Here is a 12,244-nt window from a genome sequence, read left to right as displayed (position 1 = left end):
TTGTAGTCTAAGGTCAACTCCCAAGTTAATGTACATTTTGCAGTTTGACTTTTTGGTTAACTCTAAGCATTTAACAGTAGTAGTAAAAATCATGAATTTATGGAATATATCAGTTGACGCTAAAAGAATTTTAATTTTAATTTCTTTTTTTCTTAAACTACATTTAAAAAATAATAAAGGCAAATAAATCTACCTTATACCTAAAATAATATATCTTTTAACTGTTAGCCAAGAGAGGAAACAAAAGAAAATGGAAGAGAGGAGGTTACAGTAACTCCTGTCAGTGGTTTTTGAAACAGCAAGGCTACCTTCAGTCAATAAGGGTAGTAGATAGTGGCTATTAGTAGACATTGTTGATTAGTTATTGATTTTGCAAGACAACATTTAGGCTCCCCAAAATGGATGCAAAGATTTCCCAATCACCTTGACTGTATAGTGGGCTCATTGATTTTATGTTAGCAAAGATATTTAGCTCCTAGTTAGCTTAAAGCAAGACTCCAAAATTTCCCCTTCTTTCTCACGCCCTGTTGGCTTGAAAGGTCGATGCAAAAAGTATAATTTCCTCCATTAGCTAGCAGCAGCTCTGTTCAGCTTGCATTTCGTTTACAACATACTGTAACAGTAACAAAACACCATAAGAACACAGAACTAATTTTAAAAAAGCTATTTTTTGATAAAATATTCTCATTCTCTCTCACATTTTCTCTACCTCCAAGCATGCTCATAAGAGCAACAATTAGAAACATGACTATTAATGGAAACATTTTGGGCTTTCAAAACAACCCGAATCATTTTAAGTGCAAAAAGCTAGAGTCAAGCATTAGAGGAAGGGGATTTTGTCATTTGAACCCTGAAATCATTAAATGTAAGACTTTAAATACACATCAGAGTCCTGCATGGGTCAAATCTTGCAAACCTGCACCAGCCCACACCCAAAAAGATCAGAAATGGAACTGACCCATTACCTGCATTTATATCCAAGACCATATCCGAATCTGCCCTAAATCATTAATAAAAGTCCTGACCTGTGATTAAACAAACAGGCTACACAGTCACCCACTCTAAAGTACTTTATATTTGCTATTTTACTGCACAATTGCAACAGTTGACATGAATTCAAATCAAAATTAACTGTAGGCTGTTTTGGAGAATAAGTCAACAGCTCTGCTGCTGCACACTTATCCAGAGTTGCTGTGCAAAAAAAAGAATGTCGTCCCAGTTTAAGTCTGGTCCAGTCAAGGAAAAGTCAGGCTGTCACAATTTTAAAAATCCTGGTGGCTGATTAGGCTTGATAATAATAGCTAATTTAGATAAATACAGCACAATAAGTTCTATTTCTGAATTCCCCAGCAAAATTTTTTTTTTTTTTCTTAATTCCCCCCTCTAGCATTTAATTCACTTTCACCCATGATGTACCTCTGAATTTAAATACATTTTTAAAAAGAATTCCCATTACACAACTTTTTGCAGATGACCCTGCAGGTATGCCACCCTGCTGTCACACTGAAGCTTTTTAATCATAGCGTAATGTAGTGTAAAATATTATATACTCAATCTTTAACCTCACATCTCTTCACCTCTTCTTTATTGTAAGCTGATTGTTGAGTTTACAAAAAAAATGTATCTTAACAGCATCCACTGTTATCATTAGTATTATGACAGTTATATACATATTTATGTCCTCTAACACAGACAGCATGTTAGGAAAAAAATGGTTATGTAACAAGAGGATTTAAAACTAAACAACACATTAGTGGTGACATGTGAAACCTTGTCTGTGTGGACGAGTGGGAGTGATGGATGTAATTTAATGGCTCACATTAACTTCCTGGAGGGCCTTACTCTCACATCTTCAGTCCCCTCGCTTTTTTTCTACCTTCATTGGAGCAGACCAACTTCTTAATTGGCATAATAATGTGATTAATTGCTTTCTTGTCATTGGGCCCACTGAGTTTTACACTGTAAAGAAGTATAAATCAGGCGTGTATTTACAAGCAATCAAATACTCACTATCGAACATATAAAAAAAGCCCAGCTGTGCAAAGTAATTGGTTCTGCTTTATTAGCTGTGTATCATTAGTTGAAAGCAAAGACATTTGGATCAGGAGGCTGACTTATTTTGGCATATCGTTTAATTTTTCTCATGTTCTGCTTAGCATTAAACATTAAAATTGCACTGAATGTGGTAAACATCACATTGTGTCGGACTGTACTTTTCTTTTGTGCTCAGCAGCGATTTCTTTTTGCTCTCCATGAATGAGGCCTGCTGCCGATGAAACGATGAAAACCTTTTATCTCTTATCTCTTTCAGCTGATCAGTGAAATGGGAAGAGAAAAAAAACCCATACCATTTCCCAATCTGTCCCTCACCATACTACAGAATAAAGCACCAATTATCTGGGTTTGGGCTGTGGTAGTTAAGAGCAAATGCTGATGAAGCTCTGATGTCTAAAACAGCATCCAGGTGCTCTTGCATATTAAGACATTTTATGGTCGCATAATTAAGGAGAGACACCATTGTCTTGATTGGTGCACATCTTGATTCCAGGTGGCAAATGGCGCGCTAATGCATCCTTACAATTCAAGGCCGAGCTTGTGTCAGGCGGGAATCGGTGACAGTGTGTCTGAGGCCAGAGTGTGACAGATTGTAAATGAAAGGTTATTTAATAAGATTATATGCAATCATATACTGTATTTCAACATGACCCACGGTCAACTTTATTTTCACAGCACAATAAATACTCAGGCTTTTGTTGTGATAGCACCAGAGACATACCGGCACACACTGGAAACAGTCCATTCCTATCAGACAAAAGGGAGCTCACACAGTGCAAGGTGACAGTGAAGGTCGCCATAATGAAACAAGCTTGAGTCTACAGCAGTGCTAGACACAGCTGTGCTAAAGCTGAGCTCTACATACAAATGTCAGCAATGTCACCTGATGGTGGTGCTAAGTCAAAACAAATTAATAGGCATTTTCAGTTTTGTTTTGTTTTGTTTTGTTTTTTATTTTATTTTTTTATTTTTTGTTTTATTTTAATTTCCTATTAGTAGATCTGACTGTGTTGCTCTCACTAGAGCTTCCCAGCCGACAGTTCCTCTTGGGGAGTCCCCAACACTGTTTGGTCCAAAAAAGCCTTTTGTGACCAGGTGAAGAGTCAGGGGATCATGTTATTTATCCTGTGATGAGCATAAATATCTGTACCAAATTTCATGGCAGTCCATGCAATAGTTGTGGCGCTAAAGAAAAAGTCAGGAGAAGCCAAAGTCAGGGTTCATCTTCGGGGCATCCATGTTGCTGTTGTTTAGATAATTCACTTTGACCTGCTGGTGGTGCAGCATTAAAGGTCAGGTGGTACACAATTTCTATCTGGCAACACAAGTGTGGCTAAAAATCACTGTCAAGATGAGTACCTTTTAGTGTGTACTATTTGTGTCTGATATTGCCATATTACCGTCATTGGGAGAACTACATAAACATCAATTAATTCATTTTTTTCTATCTGGAATGTCAAATGCATTTCGCTCATCTGTACTATCAAGGGCAGACAAAAGGGGGATTATTATAAATTCAGCAAAATCACCCTTTTTACAGCCCATCAATATTCTGTGGCCACTGTGAGGAGCTGGGTTCAGGCTTAACGAGGGGATCCAACGGATAAATGATCAAAAAACAGGACAGCTATTGTCCTTGAACTCCTAATGGCGTACTAATAGCACAGGGTGTCAAGAATGATTGTAACAAGAGTGTCCTGAGTCAAACTTTTTTTTAATCTCTCTGCCTTTGGACTTGGAGGAGATAACTGTCTCCTCTTTCTCTCTCTCTATCTCTCTCTCCCTCATCGTCGCATTACCAACTCAGGCACGCCTTTTGCATAATCACCGTCCTCTGTGTTTCCTCCTGCAGTCTGGATAAGGGGACTCATTATAGTAGAGAGTTACAGGCAAGGGCCAGTGTGCATTGCATGGTTCACACTATTTGCTAGAGACACGAAAAAGATCAGGAACTTCTGCTGAAAAAATATTAAAGAAAAAAAATCTAACCATGGACTCAGCACAATACTGACACTGTAAGCCTTGCTCAGGTTAAAATAGATTAGATATATATCATGTGATTTACTTCATGTGGTTTGAAAAGAGTGAAGCTTGTGTTGATGTGCTGTCGCTGTTTCCACTATCGATTTCTTGTCTCTTCTATATCCTTCTAATTACCAAGCATTGTGTTGTCAAGTTGTTTGAAATTGTGATCTTTATGTATTGATTTTCATTGTGGCTTTTAAGCTTACCCGTAATTTTTCTTTTTATTTCTGCCTCTTCCCTCTCCTCTGCTTCTAGACAAAAGACCATAAACAGGGAGGACCACAGCAAAAGAAGAGAGAGAAGAATAGGCCATGGCTGAGGGGATGATTGCTTCTCAAAGTGGTAAGCAGCAGATATTTACAGTCTCTTAGCTGTTTTGTTCCAGAGACTTGTGTGTTCATTTTGGACGATTTCATTACTTTTGCGTCAGTCCTGGTGTCTTTATGGTTGAGACGAATGGACAAATAGCATGAGTGTGAAAAAGCCCTGCCTGTGGTCTCTGTTTGGTCAGAGTGACATGATTATGTTACTCACTTCCTGTAACCGTCTTGAACTTCACTGTGTTGTTCTCACCCAACCGTTTCTGCCTTTTTTTAGTCCTGCAACTCGCTTTCTTTCTTCATTTTTGGTCATTGCAGTCAGCTAGACAAGTGTATATATTACTTTATTGGCCAGACCCCTCCAATCAAGGACCCTTTTTGAACATATAATTGTGCAATTACTTCATAAACCAGTGGAATTTATTGCAAAGGCCTTTGTTGGACTCAATTTTATCCTGATTTACAGCCCTAGCTTTGTGACACTGAACCTGTTCAAGTATCCAGCTTCATTGGCTTTATGTTCTCCGTGTCACCGAGTTGCAGTGTTGAGTCAGTGTCCCCTGTTGCAGCCTCTCTGACCGCTGACACACAAATCATTGCTGAATAATGCCTTGACTTCCCATCAATGCAGCCAAGACAAGCAGGTCAAAACTGCTATTTGTGTGCCATCTAAGGAAAAGGGTCCCAAGTTTCACCTTGGACTGTCTGTCTCACCAGGAGCATCCTCTAAATTTACAATTAGTTCACAAACTCTTCGCAGCTTCCAAAAAGAACCTATGTATAATTTAAGATTATGGATTGCAAAATGCAGCAAGTATGGTGGGATTCTCTTTATGTGTTGCCTTCGGAGTACAATAGGAAGAAGGGCTAGGCTGATATGCTTGTCTCCAGATTCGATACTGTCATGATACTTTGGTGCCATTTGGAGATGTACTGCGATTTGATGTAACAATTGGTATGCACATCAGTTGTCAGTTAGTCTTTCTGACTTTTATTTCAACAGCATTATAGTATACTGCAGAGAAAAAGTGGTAAATAAACTAATAACTGGTTTTTAAGATTTAATTTTGAAAAAGGTTATCACTGTGAAGAATTTGTGACCTTGCTCTATGAAAGGTACAATCAAATTAACTTTTACCCACTAAAATGTTTAAGTACAACAGAATAAAAGGAAAGTATGTGAGTAACTGCTACATTTAGCTATCCTTGCTCATCAAGCTTGTGCAGTGTCTCCCATACACTGATGAATTTGTGGCAGCCGTCACAATATCAATATTTACTTTTTTCTTTTCAGTATTTAAAACAGATAAAATCTTATTGCATTGTAGAGCTGCACGTAGCGTATTGATTCGCTCAGCCTCTCACTCTGCTCTAGCTCTCTCTCTCTTTGTCGGTGCACAAATGAGACATGCACCCTGCGGTTCCTCTTTCTCACTCCCTGCCGCTAGGAGATTACTTGCTGGGAGGAGAGTGGGAGGTGGACCTTCTGTAGCATCTTGATTTTGTCAGTGCAGATCCTAGCACCGGGGTTCATATCGTTCTGGGAGTAATCTGTGTAAAGGCAGCAACAGAAAGTTTGCTGAACCAGAGGGAGTTTATGCCTGGTTGGCTGGATTTGAGTTGCTACAGCAGCTGAACATCCATGTTCTTGGACCATGTGCCATTTACTGCTTTCTTGCTTGGATTTAGTTTGGCATGAAATGGATCACTTTACTCACAGATTACCAGGATAGAAGCCGCGACATCTTTCTACTTTCACAGTTGAATTATGTCTATTCGGGCCTTAAAATAAAACATATAAAAATCTGTAAAACCAAATAAATAATTGCGATACTAAAGTGAATCAATATTTTTCCTGTCCCCAAAAGGAAGTTGTTCTGTTTGTTAAATACTTACTCACATGTAAAACAAAATTGAGTTTGGCATTTGTCCTGTAGTCACAACATTTTTTTACTCTGTTATCAGCATTTTAAGATCATGTTTGTAATCGTGTATATGTCATGTCAGAGATCCATTTGGGTATTCTAAGCCGACAAACATCTCCTATATTATCTGTCAGTGCACTGTGGTAAATTAGAAGTTTGATACAAGTGTATAAAACATGAGATCACCTGCTCTCGCCATGAAATAACCTGACCCTCTGAATCCGAGTGAAAGCTGATCCCACATTAATTTCAGTTCTTAATGCCTCTTTAAATATCAAGCGATAAGGAAGAGTGGTTGAAGACAGGAAGCCATTACAGATACATTTTAAAGCCTGATAACATGAGAACATGAATTCTTAAAAGGTGGTTGCAACTTAATATTATAAAAGTGTTATGCTGCAGAACTACAGAACAATATAGCTCACATGAGCCAGCAAACACCAAAGTAGGGCTGGTTACTGCCAGACAGAGACAAACTAAAACAGTTGTTGAAATGCAGTGATTTAGTTATGCAGTATCCACTGAATGTGGGCATTGGGCACTCATGGTACAAGGAGATAGCCAAACACCATTCATCACTCTGCGATGACACAGTACTGGTTGAAAATCTGAAAAGTTCTCCAAACAAAAGAAATGGCAGTGGTTGCCAGTTTTGTCACAAGTAATCTAATTACAACTGTCTTGATGACGTCCGTACTGTGCATTACACTGTTAAACAGCACAGAACATCGCATGCCCTTCAGGCATGTTTGTTATGCGAGGCATGTGTAGTGCCGATCCATCATTTCTTAAGCCAATTCCAGTGTTCATGCAACAGAAAAGATCATCTTGACAAGAGTTTTGATTTACAAGTCAAATTCCAGTTGACTTCATGTGCTGGTAGCCAAGCTTTTGTCAGATTTTAGATTGCATGTGTGAGTATCCAAATTTGTAAGTGTGTGTATGTGTGTGCAGGCATCTGTCGGGAGCCCACACATACTTGTGTGGGTGTTTTTGTGCCCAAACTTGACTGTACGCATGACTGTGTCGGCAAGTGCGTCTGCATCTGTGTTCAGAGGAGAGAAAGAAATAGGAAAGTAACAGAAGTGATGTTGTGTGAAGAGACGGAAGAGACGGGAGGCAGCAGACAGATAGTGTCGTTCCCTCAGTATCACCATTAAATCTTAATCTCCTGGCCCCTCATGGGAGGAGCCAGCCGAGCATAGGATTGTGTTTTGCATCTAAATCAAGATGTCGTGTTCCTTCAGCGAGGGCTTTATTGAGACGAAGTTTGATGTGTCTGTTCTCGACTTCACATACGTCTGGATGCACAGGCTGATCATCCAGCTGCTGTTTGTACTAAAGTCTTGTTAAATTCAATTGCCTTGTAAACTGTAGCATCTCTAATCAATTAAAAAGAAAGGGGATGGCGGGGTGTAGTTAAGTTATCAGCCCCTTTGTGGAAGTTGCAGCAGGTTGCATCATGGGGGCTGAGTTTTCATGGCAGTCGATACCACCAGCTAAAGTGAGAAGTTGTAATTACATATTAAAAATTTTCTTTTTTTTTCATGATTTTCACACATTTATAGTACTCTTACTGAATTACAGTATATTACAGTATTTTTTGCAACAAACCAACAAAACATCATGCTGGTCATGATGCTAGAAATTACAGAATTCGCAGAAATTCCACTTTTACTCTAAGAACTTATAATAGAGAAGGGTTTCACATTTAAACTGCCCTAAAGGCAACATTGGTAATATCTTAACAAAGTGCACTTCACTGAGCGGTGGGAAAAGTCTAGAGTAAAATTAAGTTTGGTAACGAGCAGTTAATGGCTATTAAAGGTCTGAAGTAGTTGGGGGTAGCTAATTTAAGAGAGTAGTCTGCACTCAATATGAGGAGAACAAAAATCTGTCATGTTTCTAGAATGATCGTAATTTAGATGTTCTCAACCGGGGGTCGTTGGGAGGACTTCCAAGGGGACCCCAAGGAAAAATGGAAAATAGTTCATGCCATTTATCGGTCCATTCTGCATATCAGGGGCCGACTCACGGGGGCAGAGCATGTTCGCGGTCTACCTTTTGGTCTCCTACCAGCTGGACATGCCCAGAAAGACCAAGCCTCCGGAAGAGCGCCAGGCTTTGAAGTAAATTCAACGTAGTGGCCAAAAGTGGGATTACACCGTCACGTGATGTTATGGGGCCCAGAAAGGCTTTTACCATTGACTTACATTGGGAAAAAGACATCTGTATATCAGTGCATACATTTTTGTGACCATCAAAACCTTTGTAAAATGATTAATTTCACCATCAAGATGTAATCCGTACAGTTAGATAACATAGATAACAAGTTTAAAAGAACCGCACTATCAAATCATTTGATCGCCATTCAAGCAAGCAGGACACGCAACTGCAAGTCAACCGTTCTACCGGCAGAAGTAACCCACTCGGGCACAGTGCACATGCTCTATGGTGCCCTGTGATGCAGAAGATCGGGGTACTTCCATATTGTTGAAATAGAGCTTTTTGCTTTGTGCCCTACTGAGCTGCTCTCAAAGGAATGAATGTGGCCCCGCTGTATCTGTATCTGTATACTGTATCCAGGTTTGCCTCCTGGGTGCCTCTTAGATGCCCGAACTACCTGAACTAGCCTGTTTTGAAGCAAATGAGCAGCAAGCTCCCTCTGGATGACTGAGCTCCTCACCCTATCTCTAAGACCAAGCCCAGCCAACCTCCAGAGGAAACTCTGTTCGGCTGCTTGTAACCCCAATCTCCTTCTTTCGGTCAGTACCCAAAGCTCAGGACCATAGATGAGGTTTGGGGCAAAGATGGACCGGTAAATCGAAAGCTTTGCCTTCCGGCTCAGCTCCCTCTTCACCACAGTGGTCTGGTGCAGCATCCGCAGTGGTTCCAGAAAGGTCTATTTGTCTTGGCTCCATTTTACCCTCACTCATAGGCAATAACCTGAGAAACTTGAACTCCTTCGCTTCTTTGCAAGCAAAAGACTCAAAATTTATTTACTATGACTATTTACTATTTAATAGTTCACTATTTAATTCATAATGGATGTGAGCCCCATGTTAGCGCCCAAGTAAGACTCACAGGCATACACATAGGTTTTGGGAGGGATGTAGGAAATATTTAAAGTGCTTAAATTTTTTAAATTTGCCCCATCCCTCACCCTTTCACTTCTTGTGTTTCCCCCTAAATGTTGATCTGATCTGATAATAGGTGTCACTTCCTAGTTGACAACTGTAGAGTTTGAATCTCATCTAGCAACCAAAATGTTTTCAGATAGAGGTCCCTGAAGTAAAATCTTATTAACTGGCTGTCTGTGACCTAATGTGTATCAAGCTAGGGAAAACAAACAAAAAATGTTGAGAACCACTGATTTTGAGGGTTTCTAAGTCCAGTCTTATACTCTAAAATGTGGTCGTGATGGTGTTTATGTTTGAGACTGCAATGACCAGCTACTGTGCAGAATTAAATGTGTTTGTACTGTACATAACCTATTCCTCCTGTGAACATCCCCCTAACAGTGGAGGATTGTGATTAATTTACTCAATACAGTACATCAGTCAAGGCACGCTGCATCCCATTAGCTTCATTTTGTTGTGACCTAAACATTACTCATGTTCCAACTTCTTAAATCAGTCCTTTCTTCGGCATTTGTCATTTCTGGCAAATGTTCCGTTTCTCCGAGAAAGTAGAGATCAAAAGTAAACACACCACCTGGCCCTCATCCCAATGAGGTGTGCTGCTTCCACATCCTCTCTCAGCAGGAAACGGCCCACACTTCTGCACCACTTTCAAATCTCCTCTGTTGGGAGGAGAGGTGAGCAGTACATGAGGCACGTTGCATTTCAAGATGCCTCAGGGGTTACCCCTCAAAATTCTCACCTGCCACACTCCATTCCCTGTGAAGCTGCGGGAAAAAAAAACACAAAAAAAACTGTAGCAGGGCTTTTAATTATGGTTGAGACAAAAATGCGAATGTTTATCTAGAGGGATTAGAGATTCCAGTGCTGACATTTGCGGATAGAGGACATGTTTTTTGTTGTTGTTGTTTTTTCTCCAATGAAGTGCTACATTTTCCCCCAACATCAATTGGATACGGTATTATTAGATCTGGCTGCACACTTTGAGATATGAAAGGGAAAAATAATCTCTCTGAAAGAGGTAGGCTCTGACAGCACACTGAGATGTAATGGAAAGCCTGGCTGCTGTTTCAAAGGGAGAACACAGTAAGAGGACTGGTTTGGAGAGGGAAGCCTGCTCGCTGCAGATAGAAGACAGGGATAAACCAGCAAGGATGCTCAATTCATTGCACTTAGTTCTGATTTATTATGGATATTTTTTCCACACATCTCCTTTCTTGAAGCTTGAAGGCAAAGACACCCTCTCGATTCTAGGACAAATGTAATTCAGTGAAAGATGCAGGAGAGATGATATATGGGAAATCTAAGAAATGCATATGTGTTGTTTGGAATTTGTTTTATTTTATAGTGATCACCGTGAAATACCTCTGAGTAGATATTCAACTTTTTTTTCTTTCTTAATGAGGTGCATTTTTTTTCGTCCAAATTTTAGTAAGACACATTCATGGGAGAAAAAAAAACATGGCATTCATCTTGTCTATTATAATTTCTCTGCTGCCCACATGCCTCATTATTCTTGGTAATAGAGTCATATCTCCTCCAAGTTTATTGATTCATCATTATTTTCTCAACCCTTCCTTCCAAACATATCATTTGAAGTCTGGCAATTGCCAAATGATGCTGCATTTTTGTCATGCGGAGCTGCATTATAATAAGCTTTACCAAGTAGTTTTTTGTGCAAAATTTCGAGTAAAAATTGGGAGTAAGGACCAAATAACAATAATTGGGTATCAAACACAAACCAAAGGACAGGTTGCTGTGACAGCAGTTTTCTTAACTTGCTACAAAAAGGTTAAACCTCCTGTAAACAATAATAATGTAATGAATGAACAATGAATAAATGTTTACTACATTTTGACATATAATACTTTAAAGTGATGAAATTAAGTATACTGAAAAAAAACATTACTGCTACTAGAGAGAGAGTAATATAAATAACTAAATAAGTATTTTACATTTATTTTTGTGTTTGTAAGGTTATAAATTACTCTGTGTGACTCATGGATACATAAAGACTGATATTTCTCATTACAAATACTGTTTACAAATCTGTATTGCTTTACGCTTTTGACCGAGCTCTGTCAGCTGTCAGGAAGGAAAACAAAAATGTCTCGCATCTTGCTACTAACAAGCTAACATTAGCTGTTAGCATCTCCCTAATGCAGCCTGTGAACCTGTAAGCTCTTCATGCCAGCTCTCAGGTCAGAAGTGCTTTTGAATCCTGAAGATCATTTCGGACCACCACTCATATACCTCAGATGACAAAATTATTTAAAACAATATTTCTGAAGCTGAGATCATGGCTACTTTTGCAAGTGGAGGCAATAATAGAGTGTGCATGCTCAAATTATATCTGGTTTCATTCATCACTAAACAACTGAATGACCAAGTCAGCGAGGGCAGCTACTTAATATAATATAAAATAATATATATATAATCCTTATTTTCTATACATCCTTCATACTTTTGGCGGTATCGCTGTGAAGTTGGCATTAAATTTTATTCTAAGCGGCATAAAAATGTCTTAAAATTCTTGAATTTACCTTGGAGAACCCCGGGGTGCCCTGAGATAGACACCTATCATACTTAGAAATAACACAGCTTAATTTACAGAATATTCTCAGTTCTCATCAGGCTACCTCAGGTGATCAAGAGTTCCCCAGGTACCATAATGTCAATTGATTTTGTTTCACCAGTATTTTTAGAGCAGGTGTCACATCTTTCAGAGGGTGGATTTGCCGTTTTTGAAAGAAGCTCGTCAGCTCTTATTGTTTAGTAT

At 39.2% G+C, this 12,244-nt stretch overlaps 1 protein-coding gene across 1 annotated transcript in view; it reads left to right on the top strand.

The window, feature by feature from the left end:
- The window catches only part of lingo2 (leucine rich repeat and Ig domain containing 2), a 260,903-nt gene that overhangs the window by 152,244 nt on the left and 96,415 nt on the right, over positions 1–12,244 (top strand). Inside the window, exon 4 of the mRNA XM_042493947.1 lies at positions 4,336–4,422. The gene's annotated coding sequence lies outside the window, so the exon portion shown is untranslated. The remainder of the gene's footprint in view (positions 1–4,335; positions 4,423–12,244) is intronic.

This window comes from Plectropomus leopardus, chromosome 9 (genome assembly GCF_008729295.1).
Source record: "Plectropomus leopardus isolate mb chromosome 9, YSFRI_Pleo_2.0, whole genome shotgun sequence".
In the NCBI taxonomy this organism is placed as follows: Eukaryota; Metazoa; Chordata; class Actinopteri; order Perciformes; family Serranidae; genus Plectropomus; species Plectropomus leopardus.
Note: the sequence above shows the minus strand (reverse complement) of the source record. Positions and strands in the feature narration are given on the sequence as shown.